Raw genomic sequence first — 20960 nt, 5'->3', positions numbered from 1 at the left:
TCTCAGATCCCATACCCAATCCTTAAAACAATAAAACCTATCAAAACTACCTAAACTTTACCCTACTCACAGAAAATGAAGGATGGTGTCTTGGAGAGAGAGAGAGAGACATGCTTGTCCCTCTCTGTAGCTGCAGAGAACATACCCAGAGAGACAAAAGGAGAAAGGAAAAAACCCCAAATTCCTTTGTCCTAGTTTGAAAGTCCCACCTACATTCCTATTGGTCACTCCACCTGGCTAGGTGTAGTTAACCCCTTAATCCCCAGGCTGCTGGCTAACCCTCATAATCATGACACCCCCATCACTGTGGTGTGCAAGGGCTCCCTGAGGTAGCGCAGCCCCCCCCTGGCCCGCCCCAGGCCCCAGGCCCCAGGCCCCATGCACTGCTAAATTTTAGTCAGTGGTAGTTCTATAGTAAGTCACGGATAGGCCATGGGTTGTGATTTTTTTTGTTGCCCGTGACCTGTCCTTGAACTTTTACTAAAAATAGCAGTGACTAAATCTTAGCCTTACTCATGGGTTTTTGGGCATAGCTAGCTTTAGGCACGTAGTGCAGTGGAATCCACAGAAACCACCCTGTGGTGAACTGTGTGGCTCCATATTTGCTACACCCCCGTAGTAGCCAGAACAGTCTCCACAAGCCAGTAGAGTAGAGAGGGGTTTATTGAGTTTCCAGAATACAGCACAGATGTGATGTGGCTACTGGGGGCAGGGCCAGGATGGCTCAGGCCCCTAGGGTTAGGGTCCATCACCCCTAGCCCCCAGCTTAGCCTGTTCTCTCCATGCTTCCCAGACAGCCACTGCCTCCCCACCAGGCCCTGCCCCCCAGCCTGGTGCTGGTTTCTGCCTTCCTCCCTTTGTCTCTCTCCCTGGGGGTACGTCTACACTACATGGCTCCGTTGATGGAGCCATGTAGATTTGTTTATTGGGCAAAGGGGAATGAAGTGGCAATTTAAATAATTGCCGCTTCATTTAAATTTACATGGCTGCCACGCTGAGCCGACAAAGAGCTGATCAGCTGTTTGTCGGCTCAGCGCGGCAGCCATGTAAATTTAAATGAAGCAGCGATTATTTAAATCGCCACTTCATTTCCCTTTGCCTACAACCCTTATCTACATGGCTCCGTCGATGGAGCCATGTAGTCTAGACACAGCCTGGGAGGCTGAGCCTAGGTGTCTGGGTTAATACACATTGGGTGAGTCAGTGGCAATCACATCACAGTGCAGGGGGACACTGGGTTACAGAGCAGACAGCCCCCCCACAATGCCACAGGTGGCTGCCCAGCTGCTCCTGGGGCTGGTCACATGGGGGTGGCTGCTGGAGCTGAAGCTGGGCTGTGGTGTGGCTGCTCTGGGGGCTGGATCTGGGGTGTGCCCTGGCCCCCAGAGCAGCTGCACCGCAGCATGGGCTCCAGCTCTGGCAGCCACCACAGGGCCCTAGCCCCAATTCCAGCCCTGGGGAGAGGACTGATGACTTTGGCCTCTCTGCTCCTACCTCCTAGGGGTTGCTGTGGGAATCTGCTTCCCCTCACCCTGTGCTGCAGGGCTGGTGGGAGCCCCTGGCGGGTGAGTGCTTAGGCTCCTTGATGGGATGGTTTTGTATTTCACTTCAACTTCTGTATTATTATCAGGGCTCAACAAATAATGTAATCTACTTGCCCATGGTGAGTAGATTACAACCCAGAAGAGCTGGCGCAGAATGATCTACGCATGCGCAGAATGCAGAACCGCGCGGCTGGCGAGTGGGGCTCACTGCCACTTGGCGAGGCCTGACTATTATTATGAATGCATTAAAATGTTGTAGGTATTCAACAAACAAGTGGAAACGAGATACACAAAAGGACTTAAGTGCTGGTCAACATTTTATGCTATTATTAATCATGGTCAATAATATTATGTTGTATATTTTCAGTCATACAAATAGGCATTCTTATACAGTTCTTTGTTGACTGCTTGTTCTGAATTTTGATGTAGTTTGGCTCTTTGGTTTGAAAAGGTTGCAGACCCCCTGCCCTAGTGGGTGAAATCATTGGCTACGTCTAGATTGCATCCCTTTTTTGTAAAAGGGATGCAAATTAGATGTATCGCAATTGCTAATGAAGTGAGGGAGATTTAAATCCCCGCTTCATTAGCAATTGTGATACATCTAATTTGCATGCCTTTTACAAAAAAGGGATGCAATCTAGACGTAGTCAACGGGATTTCCCTGAAACTGACTCTGAGGCCTTGATGGTGCTGGGATACCAGGGTGAGGGTTGCCTTGGCAACACACGTGTTAAACAATTCCTGCCTCCTGCACTCATTCTCCATTAGCCTTAAGGCTGCGCCACGCTTCTTTGGTTTGGAATCCGGCCCATTGTTTGGCCCTTTCCCACCCTTCCTAAGTTCCGTCTCCACCCTTCTCCCATTGCTCATGTATCACCAGGCGTCTCGTAGGAATGTTTCTATTCGCTGAACGAATTGACATGGCCAAGAAACAGCCAATAGAGCGCGAGGCTGGAAGTGAATGGCATATGGAAGTGTCAGCACGATTAGTTCAAGGACCAGCTCGTTCCGCCCGCGAGAACAGGAGCCAGTTGAAGCAGGTGTTTCAAGATAGTGGCCGCTGGGTGGCTTTTGTGAGGAGGTAGCAGCCGAAGCATTTCTTCGGCCCGGGAAAGAGGAGCGGCGGGGACAGCCGGAATGGCCCAGGTGGGTACTGAGGCTGCCGACTCCCGCGGCGAAGAAGGCGGGTGTGGGTGGGGCTGTCTCCGGCCGGGCTGATGGCGAGGATTTCCTTCTACCGCCACGCTCCGGGGGACAGTCCTCTGCATCTCCAGTACATGGAGGTCAGATCCACCAGGGGCTTGGAGAGGTTCCGTGCTGCCTTCTGCTCTCGAGTCAATCTTGGCGCGGGTAACGAGGCGCCCGCCCTCCCCCACTGTAATGGCAACAGGCCTCCCCAGAGATTGGGGGAGGGTCTTCTCTGCTGCACCCCTCCCCCCGCGGCGGAACAGGGAGATTTCCCCGCCCCCCCATCCCGCGGCAATACGGAGAATTGCTCCCCCCATGCACTGCTCTGCCCCCGTGGGTAATGGATAGGATCCCTGCTTCTAGCACACGCACACACTGAGATAATGAGGACTATTTCTCTTGCACATCCCCTCTCCTTGTGTCCCCTTCCTCTGCATAATGGGAGGGGAGGGGAATTACACTCACATGGTGATGGAGGAGGTGGGCAGTCGTCTTCATATTCTTTTTGCCTAATTCACACTCTGCCTCACCAGTGTAAGGACACCCCCATCCTGCTCCATCCTTCTGATTCTCTCCTTCACGTTGGGGTATGCCTACATATCCTGTTTCCCTTCACCTACACAGTTTTTGTTTCACAGTGGGGGTAAGGGCAGGGGACCATTCATATTCTTCTCCTGAGCCCCTCCTTCACTTTGGGGTAATAGGAAGGGTTTTTATTGTACACTTTTTTTCTTCTGCTTCACTGTAATGAGGAAGGGTTTTCCCTGGACATTTTCCATCCCTAATCGTGAATTAATAAGACATTTTTATTTGGGAAGTTCCCAGAGCAGTGAGGTGTGTTACTCCTAATTCTCCTTCACCAGGCCCCTCCCCAGCCAGGTGTGACTCTCAGCCAGCAAGTAGAACAGAAGGTTTATTCATTAAGAGGGACATGTTGTAGCATAGACTTCATGTCACAGGAACCAGGAGCAGACAGTACAATCTATCTTAGGGATAGGGGGCCCAGAGCCAGGGCTCTATGCCCCTACCCGGCCCCCCAAGCCACATAGTTTTTTGGCTGGTTGAGGGAGAAAGGCGTCTAACCTGCACACCCAGCCACTGGTCCCAGCTATCTAGGCAACCCTGCCTCCTCCATGGTCCTGCTCCTGGGGCAAGGTGTTATCTGACTGTCACTGATTGCATCTTCCCCCTAGGGTCAGGTGACAGGACAGCCTGGGCCATTCCCTATGTGCCTTTCCTCAGTTCTCACCCAAAGATCCCATCCCCCGTGGGACAACGCGCGCGCGCACACACACACACACACACACACACACACACACACACACTGCAGAGCAGCACAGGACAGTAGGAATCACACAGCATAACAAAGCAGTCAACACAATCCCCACTACATCACATCACACCTCACATGAGTAGAGGTTTTGCCCACAAAAAGCTCATGATACTAATAAATATATATTTATTTGTTAGTCTGTAAGGTGCTACAGGACTACTTGTTGCCTTACGGCTTGTTCCCTCTCCTTTGTTATGTTTAGGGATGTAATAATGTAGTCAATTAACTGATAAGCAAAAGCTTATAGGTTAATGCTATAGATGACCCACATTCCTCCTCCTCCCCCCCCCCCCCCCCCCCCACCCGGGTACATTTTTTAGCAGACTGGCCAATGGGCCGGCTCAGTCCTCACTTGCACTGGGTACAGGACCTACCCCTGCTGCGTCTCTGCAGTTGAAGTGCATTAGGAGCCAGGCAGACAGGCAGCTCAGCTCAGTTCCAACTCGGGCCAGGCCCAGGAGCTCAGACCCTGCCCCCACCCACCCCAGAAAGGGGTTGCTGCCTCTATCAGAGGCAGCAGTGTGGAATGACAGGAAGCCGGTCAGTGACGGGAGCTGGTTTTTAAACTGTCGCCCCTCGTGGACCACCTCTCATCTGGCACTCCACGCTGCTGCCTCTGATACAGAGGCAGCAGCGCAGAGTGGCAGGGGGCTCCTCAAGACTGGGGCCAGAGCTCACTGGCTGCTGGCCCCACCCCCAGGCACTATAAAATAGTTGAGTAACTGCTAAGAATTCATGATGTTAATCAACTATTCAGTTAACCAATATGTAACATCCCTAGTTTAGGAAACTGATACTTTGTTGTGGGGTGAATAGAAGCCTTCCTTATTTGTACTCCTCAGAGCTACAAATGGTCCCACGCTGCACCCTCTTACCACCCCTCCATTGCTCATGAGCAAAGCCACTGAAATCATATTAGCAAGTTGGAAAAACTTAAACAATGAAGAGTCTAGCAGTACCTTAAAGACTAACAAAACTTGTAGAAGGTATCATGAGTTTTCATGGGCACAACCCACTTCAGATGAATAGCGTTAATAAAGGTCCAGTTCCAAAATAAATAGGGGATGGGGAGGAAATAGTCAATTCTAGTGTTCATGCCACATGAAGCTGATAAGAACAATTTGCACCTTCTCTAAGTACTGTGGCAACCTGAGACCAGAAGCCTGGTCCTATTGGAGTCCGGGAGGTGGGCAGGTGTTAGCCCGTCCACATCTAAAGGACCTCCCCCCAGCCTACAGGGAGGGTCTACAGAGCTCTGAAAACCAACTAATTACTTGGGACAAATAGACAAAACAGGGATGGGTGTGAGGGTCAAAAGGCTAGAACAAGGGAACCAGATGGGGACACCGAGCAGAGAACCCTGGCCAGCAACCACTGCCCCTCAAAGGTCTCGAGAGAGCCAGCAGATGCCGCCCAGTGGAACTCTGCCCGGATGCGTGAGCGGATGCAGGAACGGAAATAGGCCCCACAGTCTCAGGCACCTCCCTCGGCCAACCTCTTCTCCCTGCTTTATAAATTGCAGTCTTGGCAATAGCCAGGAGGAAGTTGACCAGGAGGCCCTGCGACTTTGTGGGGCCACGGATGGGTTCTGCGTAGATTAGTAGGTGAGAGGAGAAATGCAGCCAGAACCTCAACAAGAGGTTCTGAAGGAGCTGAAAAAGGGGCTGTAACCTGGCACACTCAAAGTAGATATGCGCCAGGGTCTCCCTCTTGCCACAGAAGGGGCAAGTGTTGGGAATGGGGGTGAACCGTGCCAAGTACACGCCTGTGCTCACAGCACCGTGGAGGATTCTCCAGCTGATGTCCTGGGTGAGCCGTGGAACCAAGGTGGAATAGAGACTGGCCCACCGGGGCTCCCCCCACCCTCTATTGGCGGTAGGAGGCCCCGCCACTTGGGCTACGTCTAGACTGCATCCCTCTGCCGACAGAGGGATGCAAATCAAGCACTTCAGAAGTGCAAATGAGCCCAGGATTTAAATATCTCGGGCTTCATTTGCATACTCACATTCCGACGCTGTGCCTATCAGGCTCAGTGTTGAAAGTGAAAGTAAAGTGTAGCCGCGGTTCTGCTGCGTTTCTGCCGACAGTGGGGGCTTTTTTGGCAGATCCCCTTACTCTATTGCTGCCGCCTCCAGGGCTGCTACATTCAGCCCAGACGTTGGCCCCCGGAAGCCGCAGACCTGCTGGTAGGCCACAGCCTCCCGCCGTTCGGTCCTTCTACCCTCCCCCAAGATGGCCCTCACCGTTTGCAGGATGAGATGGAAATCTCCCCAGCACTGAAGGGTGAGAGATACTTTGTTCTTGGAGCCACGAATGTACTCCAAGAAGTCGCGCATCTCGCCCTTCAGCACATCTGGCATCGGGGCCTCAGGCCTCCGAACGCTGTGGGGCCATACCCCTCCGCATGCCCTGCGACCGACTGACACGGGGACGCAGGGACTCTGGAGTCCCTGCTGGGAAGATGGTAGGGGCAGTGGCGGAGGGAGAACAGCCCCAGATGTGCTGGGAGCAGGAGAAACAAAAGCCGCCTCCCGGGGGCCAACGTCTGGGCTCAACGTAGCAGCCCTGGAAGCGGCAGCAATAGAGTAAGGGGAGGAAAAGGGTTCAGGGAGGGGATCAGGAAAAGGAGGAAGAGGAGTGGGGGGGGGGGGAGAGAAAAGACAAGGGGGGGAGGAGGAAGGGGGGGTTCAATTGAGAGAGGGGTTGAACAGGGAGCAGGAGTGGGGCAGGGGTAAGGAGTGGGAGCGGGGCGAGAAGCCTCACCAGAGGAGGCACCGGGATGCAGTGTCTCCTCGCAGTACAGGAAATCGGTGACAGTGGTGGGAGTAGTCGATGTCTCCCTAGCACTGGGCTCCAGCGCCACAGAGAGTGCAGCACCAGAGACCCCAGCGCCGGGGGTGATAGGAAGTTAAGGAAGTTCCTGCCCACTGAGCGCCTGCAGGGTTTCAGCAGCCACGGCTGAGGTGCTGTCAATGTCTGGGCGGATGGTCACACCCTGGGGCAACTCAGAGGCAGGGAGAAGGGAAGGCGGCGGGTCAGAAAGGGAAGGAGAGGGCAGTTGTTGTCCCTCCAGGACATGGTGATCCCCCTCTGAGGCAGCCAAGGTCAACCCCAAAGCCTCCACCTCCTGAGAGAGGAAGGCGAGCCCGCTGCCAGGTGGTGGCCCTCGGCAGTGTCAGTGGCTGCCCCCTCAGTGGAGGTGGGAACAGTGGGAGCATCCTCCATGGACACCTCCTCTTGCGGGGACCCCGGGAGGGAGGTGTTTACCCCTCCTGCAACCACCACGGTCACCTCAACTGCCTCATGGCGCTGTGAAACATCTGGGGGCTCAGAGGAAGGGATGGCTCCAGCGTCCACCCCCATAGGTGCAGGGAGGTTGTCCTCCCCCTCGGTGGGTGGGGTGGAATGCCGGGCACGTTTGCAGTGCCTCCCCATGGCAAGCTCCCAGCCCTCAGAGCTGGTGGAAGGAACAGGGAAGTGGGAAGGAGGGGGAGCCGTGGCTAGCACGGGGGCCGCAGCCGTGGAGTGAGCCCTCGCCTCAGGAGGTTTTACCCTCCAGACAGGGCTCTTGCCCTTTTTGGTTCCCCGGCCCTTCCTGTCCTTCCAGGGGCCCTCTTACTGATGACTGGAGGCGCTGCGGCAGGAGCGGTCGAGGCCCCAGGGTCCTTGTCCATATCTGCCCCCCCATCATACTGACAGGGGGCCCAGCAGCCTCAGAGTAGGAGTCGCTTTTAGGCAGGGTTGGGGAAGGGTTGGCAGGGGTGTCATTGGACAACCCCTCCATTGTGGTCATGGGCAGGGAAGGAAAGACAAGACAACCAATTACGGGAGGGAACAAGGAGGGAAAAGAGAGGGGAGGAAGGAGGTTCACTGTTTTTCCCCCCCTCCCCAGGCTGGAAGTGGAGTAGGAGGGCGACAATTCAGAGAAGGGAAGGGGAAAAAACAGTAAGGAGTACAGTTCCCAGCACAGAATGGAAAGAGCAGCTCCTCCGGCTGCACTGGGGAAAATGAGGGCAAATTATTATTTAAAAGACACTGGGACAAGTGAAGCTGTGTGTGGGAAGAGTAACTAAAAAAGAGGGGGAAGCTCAGGCACCAAACACAAGGATGGGTGGGACAAGTAGTGGTAAGGGAAGGCAGGCAGTGAAAAGATGCCTGCTCCGGGAGGGGGTGGGACTAGATATGGCTGGGGGAAGGAAACCCGTGTGCCCACAGGTGCCTGAGTAGCAGGCCCACAACACCTGCTGCAGGGCCCAGCAGAGCAGAGGAGGGGCGGGGTGGCAAGCAGTGGGGCCAAGAATTTAAAAGGCCCCTACAGCAACTGGGGTTGGGAAAGAGCAGCAGCAGAATGCAGGGGAACCAGGGAGAGATGAACCACCCTCAGCACCCCGCAAGACTCGCACCAGCCCCCACCCAGGGGTCCTGATGGAAAGGCCCCTTAGTCTCCCCCCCCCAACACAGGACAGGCTGTGGGGAGAGAGAACCCCAGGGACTGCCCTAAAACAGCCCCCTTACCTCCTCTGCCTCATGGGAAAGCAGCAGGAATGGTGGAGTTCAGGCCTGCAGAGGTGAAAAACAAAAGGGACCAAAATAGAACCCCCCCAAGAAGATGGGAGGGGGGCCTCCCCCCACCTGAAGGTAGGGCAGCAGAGACCCTCCCCCCACCCCCTGCACCCAGCACCCTCAGCAACTAGCTGAGGTGAAGGGGGGAAAAGCTGCCTGCAAAAATACAGGTGGAAAAAAGGGGCCTGGCCCAGAATGTAGGAGTAGCCAGGGCCAGCCTGCCACAAAAGCAGCAGCTCCCCTCCACAGACACCCCCTCCTAAGAAGGAAGAAGAGAGGAAGGGTGTAGAAGAAAGTGCAGCACCCTGAGAGCAGGGGGCTGCAGATGCCAAATGTGAGGCAGATACATAGGGGCTACGTCTACATTGGCAAGATTTTGCACAAAATCTTGCCGCCTGTCTACACTGGCCGCGTGTTCTTGTGCAAGAACCCTGATGTTCTAATGTGTGAAATCAGGGCTTTTTGCGCAAGAACTCTGATGCTCCCGCTCAGGAATAAGCCCTCTTGTGCAACTGTTCTTGCGCAAGAGGCCAGTGTAGACAGGCAACATGAATTTCTTGCGCAAGAAAGTCCTATGGTTAAAATGGCCATCAGAGCTTTCTTGGGCAAGAGAGCGTCTACACTGGCACGGATGCTCTTGTGCAAATGCACATGCCAGTGTAGATGCTCTCTTGCGCAAATACTCTAACACAAAAACTCTTGCGTTAAAGAGTATTTGCGCAAAATCTTGCCAATATAGACGTAGCCAGGGAGCTGGGTATGTGATTTTATGTTCCCGGTATAGGCTGCCAGAGACTGTGGCCCAGCCAGTTTGACACCTGAAGCCCATCTGGCCTCAGCCTGAGGGGAAGGCTAATTAGGACACCTGCTGCCAGTTAAGGCTGATGGACACACCATAAAAAGGGAGATGGCAATAAGGCCTGTTTCCAGGCATTGGGGAGGAGGTACCCAGGAAGAGTTGCTGTTCAGTGGGACAAGCCTCACCGCTCACTCAGGGCTACCGCCCTCCCAGTAGGGCCCTGGGCTGGAACCCAGAGCAAGTGGGTGGGACCTGGTTCCCACCAACCCTCCTTCCAGCGGGTGGGCTGCCAGGAAGGCACATGGGAGACCCTATGGACTGGACTGGACAATGATAGCGGGGTACCCTTGCCTTCTCAGCAGTGATAGGGACACGGCGAGCCTCTGAGGCACACACAAAGACCCACCAGGAAGTGCAGGACCCAGGGGCTTAACCCAAACCTGCCACAGTACCCATTGTTTGATTTTCTTTTTTAAGTCATTAGGATGTGGAAGGTCCTGTGCTAACTAGGTAATGTCTTTGTTCATACCTTTGTGATGGGTCCCAAATCTGTAAATGAAGTTAAGTTCCAAGGCTTCCCTGTATATTCGGCTTGTGGAATTGGCCTGAAACAGCACAGTGACTTTGAGATCCATTAATGAATGCCCGGGCAAGTTAAAATGCTCCCCAACAGGATTCTGCGTGTTGTCTTTTTGGATATCTGATTTGTGTCCATTAATTCTTTCCCATAGAGACGGTGCAGTTTGTCCAATATACATGGCAGAGGGGCATTGCTGGCATATATCACATTAGGGGATGTGCAGTTAAATGAGCCCCTGATGTAGTAGCTGATGTGGTTGGGTCCAGTGATGAAATCACTTGTGTAGATGTGTGGGCAGAGTTGCAGGGTTGGGTTCCTGGATGAGTATGATGGACGTGTGCTGCATGGTTACTGGAAAGAATTTGTTTGAGATTACGGGGTTGTCTGTAGGCGAGGATTGGCCTGTCCCCCAAGGCCTGTGAGAGTCAGGGGTCATTTTCCAGGATAGGTTGTAGATCAGTGGTCCCCAACGCGGTGCCTGCAGGCGCCATGGTGCCCACCGGGGCATTTATGTGCACCCACCGAGTGACCAGGGCTGGCCCAAGCCATTCTTGCTCCCTGGGTCCCGGGCACGCGGCGCATGCGCAGCCCTGCCCCCGGGCGTGCGGTGCATGAGTGGCCCCACCCCCGGGTGCCCGGAAGCCCCAAAAGGTTGGGGACCGCTGTTGTAGATTGTTGATAATGCATTGGAGGGGTTTAAGTTGTGGGCTGTAAGTGATGACAAGTGGAATTCTTGGCCTGTCTTGAAGTAGTTCATGTCTGGGTACTCTTGTGGCTGTGTCAATCTGTTCTTTCACTTCTCCGGGTGGGTATTGCAGTTTTAAGAATGCTCTATATCGGGGCTACTCAACTTTGCAAGCCCCGGGGGCCACAATGATACTCGCAGCATATGCTGAGGCCTGTAACTTAAGTGTGGTTGCACATAAATGCAAATATATATGCAAATAGCTTCTTTCACAGACGGGCATGAATACAAAGATTAAGGCAAGACTACACAACACACAGGCCCCATTTAAGTCAGTTCTGCTGATATTAATAAAATGCAACATTTACCTGATTTCCACCCATATGACAGCACTTTTCACGAGCAATGACAGTCCAGGAATGTAACTACTAAAACACGTATCAACAGAAGACCATTATATTGACTACTTTTTTGTTTTGGCTCCCACCCGTGGGCTGCATGTGGAGGCCTACGTAAATCCAAACCGAACTGCAGGCTGCAAACAAACAGGCCGGGGCCCACGTGTTGAGTAGCCTTGCTCTATATCGATCCTGTAGGTGTTTGTCTCTGTCTGTGGGATTGGAGCAAATCTGGTTGTATCTTAGGGCTTGGCTGTAAATCATAGAATCATAGAATACTAGGACTGGAAGGGACCTCGAGAGTCATCGAGTCCAGTCCCCTGCCCTCATGGCAGGACCAAATACTGTCTAGACCATCCCTGATAGACATTTATCTAACCTACTCTTACATATCTCCAGAGATGGGGATTCCACAACCTCCCTGGGCAATTTATTCCAGTGTTTGACTACCCTGACAGTTAGGAACTTTTTCCTAATGTCCAACCTAAACCTCCCTTGCTGCAGTTTAAGCCCATTGCTTCTTGTTCTATCCTCAGAGGCCAAGATGAACAAGTTTTCTCCCTCCTCCTTGTGACACCCTTTTAGATACCTGAAAACTGCTATCATGTCCCCCCTCAATCTTCTCTCTTTTAAACTAAATGAACCCAATTCTTTCCGCCTTCCTTCATAGGTCATGTTCTCTAGACCTTTAATCATGCTCGTTGCTCTTCTCTGGACCCTCTCCAATTTCTCCACATCTTTCTTGAAATGCGGTGCCCAGAACTGGACACAATACTCCAACTGCGGCCTAACCAGCGCAGAGTAGAGCGGAAGAATGACTTCTTGTGTCTTGCTCACAACACACCTGTTAATGCATCCCAGAATCATGTTTGCTTTTTTTTGCAACAGCATCACATTGCTGACTCATATTCAACTTGAGATAGAGAAATCTAAAAATAGATTGAGAAATGTAGGTTTCCGGTGAAAGGTGGTGGAAATGTCCATCATGTCTGATGGGTTGTCCAGGAATTGCAGGTTTGTGTATCTTGGTGTCAAGGGGTACACCCCTGACGGGGGGTGCGGCCCCCTCCTACTGGCCCATGACTCGGTCCAGGCCCTTCTCTCAGGGCATATACAGTACCCAGAGGGGCCGGGACTTTATCAGGGCATATATGGTACTACTAGAACTAGCCTCAAGTCCAGGCCCCTCTATCAGGGCATATACGGTCTCTGCGGCCTAGCTCCGGAAAAAGCCTCTCCTGGCTGGCGTGTTTGCCTCGGTTGCAGAAAGGGGTAGTAGGGGGACCCGGGCCCCCCCTCTCCACCAGGTCCCAGACCAGGGCCCTGTAGGTAGGGGTTCTTGTTCCTGCTTGCTCGGTGGGGAATCCAGCCGATACACACCAAGCGGGGTTTGCAAGCCCTTGCCCTGGGCTGCTTCCTACCATTCTGGCTTCAGCTGCTGCAGGAACACCGGGGCGGCAGCCTGGGCCCTTCTCCTCTCAGGCTGCCTCCCTCCCTTCCGTGCTCCCTCAGTCTTTATATACTGGCTCTGCTGGGAGCATGCCCAGCAGGGCCGGAAGGGCGGGGACCTCTCAGCCAGCTGGGCCTGGGCTACTCCCAGCCCGGCAGTGCGGGGCCTGCTCGCCCCGTCACACTTGGGTAGCAGAAAACTCCTGGTTGGGGATTAGTGGGGGCGTGCTGGTGTAAACTTGGTCCTCAGTAGTATCAGGGAGCTTCATGAGCAGTTGCTTTAGTTTTTTTGGTATTCTTTAGTGGGATCAGAGGAGATAAGCCTGTACACCAACCTCAGCCTGAATCAGTCCACAAGAGAGATCTCCACTTCCTTGACACTACGGTACAATTACATGACAGACACATTTCCACCACCTTATACTGGAAACCTACCGACTGCCACACTTACCTTCATGCCTCTAGCTTCCATCCAAGACACATATCGGAGACCTCAGAGGCGGTGGAGGAAGGCTCATGCCAACGTGCTCCACGCCGGGTTACCTGCACTATAGAGTCTTTGCAGAGCCTGGAGGCGGAAGCTCTGGACTTGGCTGTGCATGCAGACCAGGCCCTGTCCCCACGCGCCACCCTCCCCCTGGGAAGACACAAGACCCCTGCAGAGACCCAGTGCAGTCCTGGCCAGAAGAACTCCAGGGCTATTCTCTGGAGTGGGGCCAGGACCTCAGAGGCCCAGCTCAGGGTGTTGAGCCGGTGCCAGAGCATGGACAGGACTAGTTGGTTCAGCACCCTCCCTCACAGGGAGAGAGACTGGAGCGGTCCTGTCCATCTCCACAGCTGCTCACCCACCCTGGCCTCCAAACCCTGCCAGTTCTCTGGTGGAGAGGGATGCGTGGTGGATAGAAAAATGCCAAGATACAGCAGCAGACCCGCACTCCACCTGATGGCCTGAAGTGTGGGTAGGAGGGAGCCTGCCTGCCACCCGTCCCCGACCACCACGCCAGAGCTCTTGACCCAGTTGACCTGGGCGGAGAAGGCCGCCGAGTAGATGGCTTGGCAGGCCTCCACCTGCACTAGGTCGCCTGGGTCCTGGACCATGTCATTGGCGTACGCCGACAGCACCAGCTGTAGCTCTGGCTCTCAGAGCACTAATCCCATCAACCTCCGGTGGAGGAGACAGAGGAAGGGCTCGATCGCCAGAGCATACAGCTGGCCAGACAGCGGACACCCCTGATGCACTCCCTGCCCGAAGCTGACCGGCTCGGTCAGGGTCCAGTTGAGCCTGACCAAACACTCCGCGAGGGCATACAGCACCCCAAGAAAACCCACAAAACAGCCCAAAGCTGAATGCCTGCAGAGTGCCCAGAAGATACCTGTGTGTGATGGGGTGAGGTCACAGAAGACCCCTCGGGGGTGCCTCCCAGAGTGCTGACACAGCCACTGCTACTCGCCTTCCTGCTCTCTGGGGCTTGTCACCACTCTGTCCTGCTGGGCTAGCCCCGCTGGTCTCCCCCAGCCAAGACCCCGATCTGAGATCCTTGCCTCCCCCCCGCCCCGAAACAGCACAGACGCTGAACCTCTTCAGGTCCGAGGACAGTGCATTTTAGGGCCCAGCTTCCTGGGATACCACTCCCCAGATGGGATCAACCCCCCAAGAATTAGGTGAACCACCTTTAACGATGAAAGGAGGAATGTGCCCACTGGTTGCTCCCCCAGGTAACAATTATTTACATTGGGCTTGATAGAAAATAAGTGATTTTATTAATTAGAAGCAGCAGGATTTAAGTGATAATAAGCGAGAACAGGCAGAGCAAAGTAGGTTAAGAAACAAAAGCACTTAGCTACTTCTACACTGAAACCTCAGTGCAAACTTTTTCAAACTTACCCTGAAACCTCTTTTCCAGCTGCCCATCCAAACCAGGCCTGTCTCCCCACCCTGGGGTCTTTGGCTCCTTTCTTCAGGTGCAGCCCACCCAAAGGACCAAAGACTCCTCCCTTCCTATTCTTTTTAAAGAATTCCCTTATTGCATCGGGAGGCACCTGGTCACTCCCTATCAACCACTGCTAAGCCTTAAGGACAAAAAGCTATTTGCATATGATCTGATTCCCCAGCACAGGGACTAAAGTGGTGGTGCTGCACTGCCAATCTCCATCCCCGGTGAGGGAGGGAGTGGCAGAGGGAATAAAGTCGCCCCTAGGAAACTAGAAATGGGGGACATGAAAACCACCCCCTGAGGACCACTCACAGGTAGTAGGAATGAGACCGCCCCCATAGGGGTGGCAATGACAGTGGGATGCGGGGGCAGTGGGGATGGAAAGAGGAGTAGGGTCAGGATCAGGAGTGGATGTCGAGCCAGGAGCAGGGACAGGGATGACTGTGGGAGTGGGACTGGGACTGGGAGTAGGGATGGGGGTGGGATCCGGATCAGGACTGTGAGTGGGGGCAGGATCAGGACTGGGGATAGGGGCAGGGGAGGGGGAGGGACTGGGACGGAGAGTGAGGTCAGGACTACGACACAGGGCCAGGGTACAGTCGCCCGGGTCTGGGCCACCGGAGCGCGGTGCTTCCCGAATGGGATCTGGGACAGTAGCGGGAAGGGGGCTCGCACCAACATTGGGCTCAGATGTCTGGGCAGACTTAATGTCTGAGGCCACAGCATCAGTGAGAATAGCAACCACTGGTGAGCCTCCAACGGGAAGGGAAGGTGACCACTCTGCCTCAGGGTATGTCTAGACTACAGGGTTTTTTCCAAAAAGGTAGCCTTTTTTCAAAAAAAACTTCACCTGCGTCTAGACTGCAGTCGCGTTCTTTCGAAAGTAAATCAAAAGAACACGGCACTTTTTTCGATCATGGTAAACCTCATTTTACGAGGAATAACGCCTTTTTTCGAAAGTACTCTTTTGAAAAAAGACACTATTGAGGCTACGTCTAGACTACAAGCCTCTTTCAAAAGAGGCTTTTTCGAAAGATTCTTTCAAAAAAGCCTCTTTTGAAAGAGTCTAGACTACAAGCAGATTTTTCGAAAAAGCGAGCCGTTTTTTTTTGAAAGAGTCTAGATGCTCTCTTTCGATAAAGCACAGTTTACAGAGGCTAGACTACCAGGGGGACCGGCGGTGTTGGGGCCGGTGCCCTCCCGGGCCCTTGGCATCCCAGACGCCGCCTCAGACCAGGCCAGGGGGCAGTCCCTCCAGATGTGCCCCATTGCCCAGCAGAGGAAGCACCGGGTCTCCCCCGAGGAATAGTGGACCCAGTACAGGGCCCCCTGGTAGGGCACCAAGAAGGACTCCTCCAGCACCACCCCATCACGTTCTGCCAGTGGCATTTGTAACTACACCTGCCAGCGGAAGGACAGAACGTGACGGAGGGTGGTGTCCTTGCAGCCCAACAGGAGAGGGCTGATGGTCGAAATAGGTTTCCCCAGTGGGGAGAGAGCACGCAACAGGGCGGCATTGGGGAGGAAGGGCAGAGCGGAGGTGAGGACCACCTGTACACCCAGGTCCTCCAGTGGTTCGAGGGGCACATACATGCCCCCCACCACCAGGCCCCTCTCCACCGCCTGCTGGGAGGCAGCCTCTGAGGCAAGGAAGAACACCGCCTTGCTGTACATTTTGGAGGCCGCCACCACAGCTGAGGCCCCTACCACCCTCGCCAACGCCCGCACGTATGTTTCCACGCAGGCGAGGTGGCGACCAGGAAGCAGCGGAAGCCGTGCCTCCTGGTCAGGGTGGGGAAGGGGCCTTGACCAGCAGGGATGGAGCTGGAGGCGGCAGTCAGGGCAGGGGACGCGGAGGCCACCTGGGCGTATGCTCTGGGGGCTGCAGGTGAAATGTCCCCAGATCCAGTGGGGGGGAATGGAAGGGGAAGGAGGGGTTGCGGCAGGTGTCAGGGCTGCGGTGAGCATGGCGGCCTTGGCTGCGGGAGGTTTGGCCTTTGCCCTCTTTTTTCCTCTGGCCCTTCTTAGTGGCCAAGGTGGAGGCTCGTCCCAAATCGGGGAGAGCATTGGCCATGGCAATGGCAGAGTCCAGACCAGGGGTTGGGAGGTCAGCCGCAGGGGTCTTCGGGGCTGTTGTCAGTGGAGGGGGCTTTGGGGTCAGCAGGGGTGGGGAAGTGACAGGGACCTCCTCCATCACGGGGGGAGGGGTTGGAGGAGGAACAGATTGTGAGGGAGGGGGTTAGGGTTGACTGCTCCTCCCCACCAAGCAGCAGGCAGGGGAGGAGGGTGTCAATGGAAGGGAAGGGTAAGAAGGAAGGAAGGGTCTGGGCTGACAACTCTTCCCCAGTAAAACAGAAGCAGGGGAGGGGGCATCGAGTTGGGGGGGGGGGGGGCAATTGAGGGACAGAGAGCCTGCAACCACTTCTCCCTGCTTGGCTGGATGCAGAGGAGGAGGGTGCTAGAGAGAGGGGTAGGGACACGAGGGTGTGTGTGCGTGATTGTGGAGGGGGACAGAGCAGGTATGATAAAAGCCCAGCCCAGGAACTCAGTAAGGCCCCAGCTGCCTGAGGAAGCAGTGGCCTGTCCTGAGCTCCCAAGCCAGGAGGACCCTGAGGACCTTGCAGAAGCTGAGGACTGGACTGGACGGCTGGGCCCCTGCTCCAAAGTGGAGACGACCTACACCCTGGCCAAGGGTTCAGACTACCACAACCCCGAGAACCAGCAGCCACCGTGGAGCCAGGTCAATGCCCAGGGGGAGTCGCCGACTGTCAGGCTGATCTTATAACACTTTAGATTTGAGCTACTCAACTGTGGAAGCCCCGGGGGTCACACTGATACTCACAGCACATGCTGAGGGCCACAACTTAAGTGTGGTTGCATATACATGCAAATAGCTTCTTTCACACTGATGGGAATGAATACATAAATTAAGGCAACACTACACAACACAGGCCCTATTTAAGTCAGTTCTGCTGATATACAGGCAGTCCCCGGGTTACGTACAAGATAGGGACTGTAGGTTTGTTCTTAAGTTGAATTTGTATGTAAGTCGGAACTGGTACATATTGTAGGGGAAACTCTAGCCAAACATTTTTTTTAGTTTTGGATAGCATAGGGAAAGGTTAACTCCCCTCTAATGTTTGTTTTGCTGTCTGTTCCCCTGTTCAGAAGCTTTCACATCTATTTCTGTCCCTGTGACAAACTCAGGACTAAAGGAGTAACTCATCAAATACCAAACAGCTCTGCACCATGCTTTGAGCTAATAGCTTTATTTCCACACACCACCCAGGGTTCTAGGAGGAGGGTCCTTTTTTTGCTAACACAATGAGGCCAGCACTTTGTTTGTTTTGGTGGAGTCTTTGTTTGCCCAGGGAGCCCAGCATGTATAGGGGGAGGAGGGGCGGAGAGGCTGCTTTTGTCTGCTGTTCGGCAGCCTGTTGCTCAGGGGAGGGGGCAGCCTGTTGCTGGCAGGGGGGAGGCTGCGAGGCCGCGGGGGGGGGGGGGGGCAGCGGGCGTGGGGAGGCACTTTTCCTCTGCCCGGCAGCTCTGCGGGATCCCTGTCCCTGTGGCCAGCTGCTGCAGGCAGAGGCCAGTTGGAGCCGGCCGAAGAGGAGGAGGAGGTGGATTCTAGGACCCAGGTGAGCGAGCCCCGGGGTCGCTGCTGCGCTCCCTCCGGGAGCCTGGCATGTATAGAGGGGAGGAGGGGCAGAGAGGCTGCTTTTGTCTGTTCGGCAGCCTGTTGCTCAGGGGAGGGGGCAGCCTGTTGCTGGCAGGGGGGTGGGGGGGGGACAGCGGGCGTGGGGAGGCACTTTTCCTCTGCCCGGCAGCTCTGCGGGACCCCAGTTGGAGCCGGCCCGAGGAGGAGGAGGATCCTAGGACCCAGGTGAGCGAGCCCCGGGAATGCTGCTGCGCATGTGCGGGAGTTGCCTCACCCCGTTCGTATCTAGGGATCCGACGTAAGTCGGATCCACGTAAGTCGGGGACTGCCTGTAAATAAAATGCAACATTTACTGATTTCCACCCATATGACAGCACTTTTACTGAACAACAGCAGTCCAAATTTAATTACTAAAATGCATATCAACAGAAGGCTATTACATTGACTCACCGTTGTGGAGCATGTTCCTAGTGGAGGCCATGTTCAAAGGATCCCACCTGCAGGCTGCGTGTTGAGCCCTGCGTAAACCCAAACTGCACCACGGGCCGCATGTTGAGTAGCCCTGCTTTAGAGTGGCCCTGCCACATGGGGCCACAACAATGGTACCCCTAACTCACCCAGCAATATCGTCAATCTCTCCAACTACACACTCAGCTCGGCAGAAGAATCTATTCTATCTCGGGGACTCTCTTTTTGCCCCGCCACCCCCACTAACATGATACAGTTCTGCGGTGATCTGGAAGCCTACTTTCGCCGTCTCCGTCTCAAGGAATACTTCCAACACGACACTGAACAGTGCACTGACACACACATACCTTCCCACCAACAGCACAAGAAGAAGAACTCCACATGGACTCCTCCTGAGGGCCGAAATGGCAGTCTGGACCTCTACATAGAATGCTTCCGCCGACGTGCACAGGCAGAAATTGTGGAAAAACAGCATCGCTTGCCTGGTAACCTCAGTCGTGCAGAACGCAATGCCATCCACAGCCTCCGGAACAACTCTGACATTATAATCAAAGAGGCTGACAAAGGAGGTGCTGTTGTCATCATGAACAGGCCTGACTACCTAAAGGAGGCTGCCAGACAACTCTCCAATACCAAATTCTACAGGCCACTTTCCTCAGATCCCACTAAGGAATATACTAAGAAACTGCACCACCTGCTCAGGACACTCCCTAAACAAACACAGGAACAAATCGACACACCTTTAGAGCCCCGACCAGGGTTGTTCTATCTATTACCCAAGATCCACAAACCTGGAAATCGCGGACGCCCCATCATCTCGGGCATTGGCACTCTTACTGAAGGACTGTCTGGCTATGTGGACTCTCTGCTCAGACCCTACGCCACCAGCACTCCCAGTTACCTTCGTGACACTACGGATTTCCTGAGAAAACTACAATGCATAGGTGATCTTCCAGAAAACACCATCCTAGCCGCCATGGATGTAGAGGCTCTCTACACAAACATCCCACATGCAGATGGAGTACAAGCTGTCAGGAACAGTATTCCTGATGATGCCACAGCACAACTGGTGGCTGAACTCTGTGAATTTATCCTCACACACAACTATTTCAGATTTGGTGACAACATATACCTCCAGACCAGTGGCACTGCTATGGGCACCCGCATGGCCCCACAATACGCCAACATTTTTATGGCTGACCTGGAACAACGCTTCCTCAGCTCTCGTCCACGTACACCCCTTCTCTACCTACGCTACATCGATGACATCTTCATCATCTGGACCCATGGGAAGGAGACTCTGGAAGAATTTCACCATGATTTCAACAGCTTCCACCCCACCATCAACCTCAGCATGGACCAATCTACACGGGAGGTCCATTTCCTGGACACCACGATACAAATAAGTGACGGTCATATCAATACCACCCTATACCGAAAACCTACCGACCGCTATACTTACCTGCATGCCTCCAGTTTCCATCCCGGACACACCACACGATCCATTGTTTACAGCCAAGCACTGAGGTACAACCGCATATGCTCCAACCCCTCAGACAGAGACCTACACCTACAAGATCTTCAACAAGCATTCTGTAAACTGCGATACCCACATGAGGAAGTGAGGAGACAGATTGACAGAGCCAGACGTGTACCCAGAAGCCTTCTGCTACGGGACAAGCCCAAGAAAGAAACCAACAGAACACCACTGGCCATCACCTACAGTCCCCAGCTAAAACCTCTCCAACGCACCATTAGTGATCTTCAACCCATCCTGGACAATGATCCCTCGCTTTCACAGGCCTTGGGAGGTAGGCCGGTCCTTGCCCACAGACAACCCGCCAACCTGAAGCATATTCTCACCAGCAACTACACACCGCACCATAATAACTCTAACTCAGGAACCAATCCTTGCAACAAACCTCGGTGCCAACTCTGCCCACATATATACACCAGCAACACCATCACAGGACCTAACCAGATCAGCCATACTGTCACTGGTACATTCTCCTGCACATCCACTAACGTAATATACGCCATCATGTGCCAACAATGCCCCACTGCTATATACATCGGCCAAACAGGACAGTCCCTACGTAAAAGAATCAATGGGCACAAATCTGATATTAGGAATGGCAACATACAAAAACCTGTAGGGGAACACTTCAATCTTCCTGGACACACAATTGCAGATCTAAAAGTAGCCATCCTGCAGCAAAAAAACTTCAGGACCAGACTTCAAAGAGAAACTGCTGAGCTACAGTTCATCTTTAAGTTTGACACAATCAACTCTGGATTAAACAAAGACTGTGAATGGCTTGCTAACTCCAAAAGCAGCTTCTGCTCTCTTGGAATGCACAC

General features: G+C 54.0%; 1 protein-coding gene across 5 annotated transcripts in view; it reads left to right on the top strand.

Annotated features, from left to right (window-relative positions):
* Positions 1–2475: 2475 nt before the first annotated feature.
* LOC102445971 (microprocessor complex subunit DGCR8-like) overlaps positions 2476–20960 on the top strand; it is a 137171-nt gene continuing 118686 nt past the window's right edge. For 2 of the 5 annotated variants that reach the window (XM_075914705.1, XM_075914706.1), the window contains exon 1: positions 2478–2690. The gene's annotated coding sequence lies outside the window, so the exon portion shown is untranslated. Of the gene's footprint in view, positions 2691–20960 lie in introns of all 5 variants that reach the window. The other 3 variants (XM_075914703.1, XM_075914702.1, XM_075914704.1) reach the window with 2 other exon arrangements.

The sequence above is a fragment of the Pelodiscus sinensis genome, unplaced genomic scaffold (assembly GCF_049634645.1).
Source record: "Pelodiscus sinensis isolate JC-2024 unplaced genomic scaffold, ASM4963464v1 ctg92, whole genome shotgun sequence".
Lineage (NCBI taxonomy): Eukaryota > Metazoa > Chordata > Testudines > Trionychidae > Pelodiscus > Pelodiscus sinensis.
The sequence above is the reverse complement of the archived record's forward strand: the minus strand, read 5'-3'. Positions and strand labels throughout refer to the sequence as shown.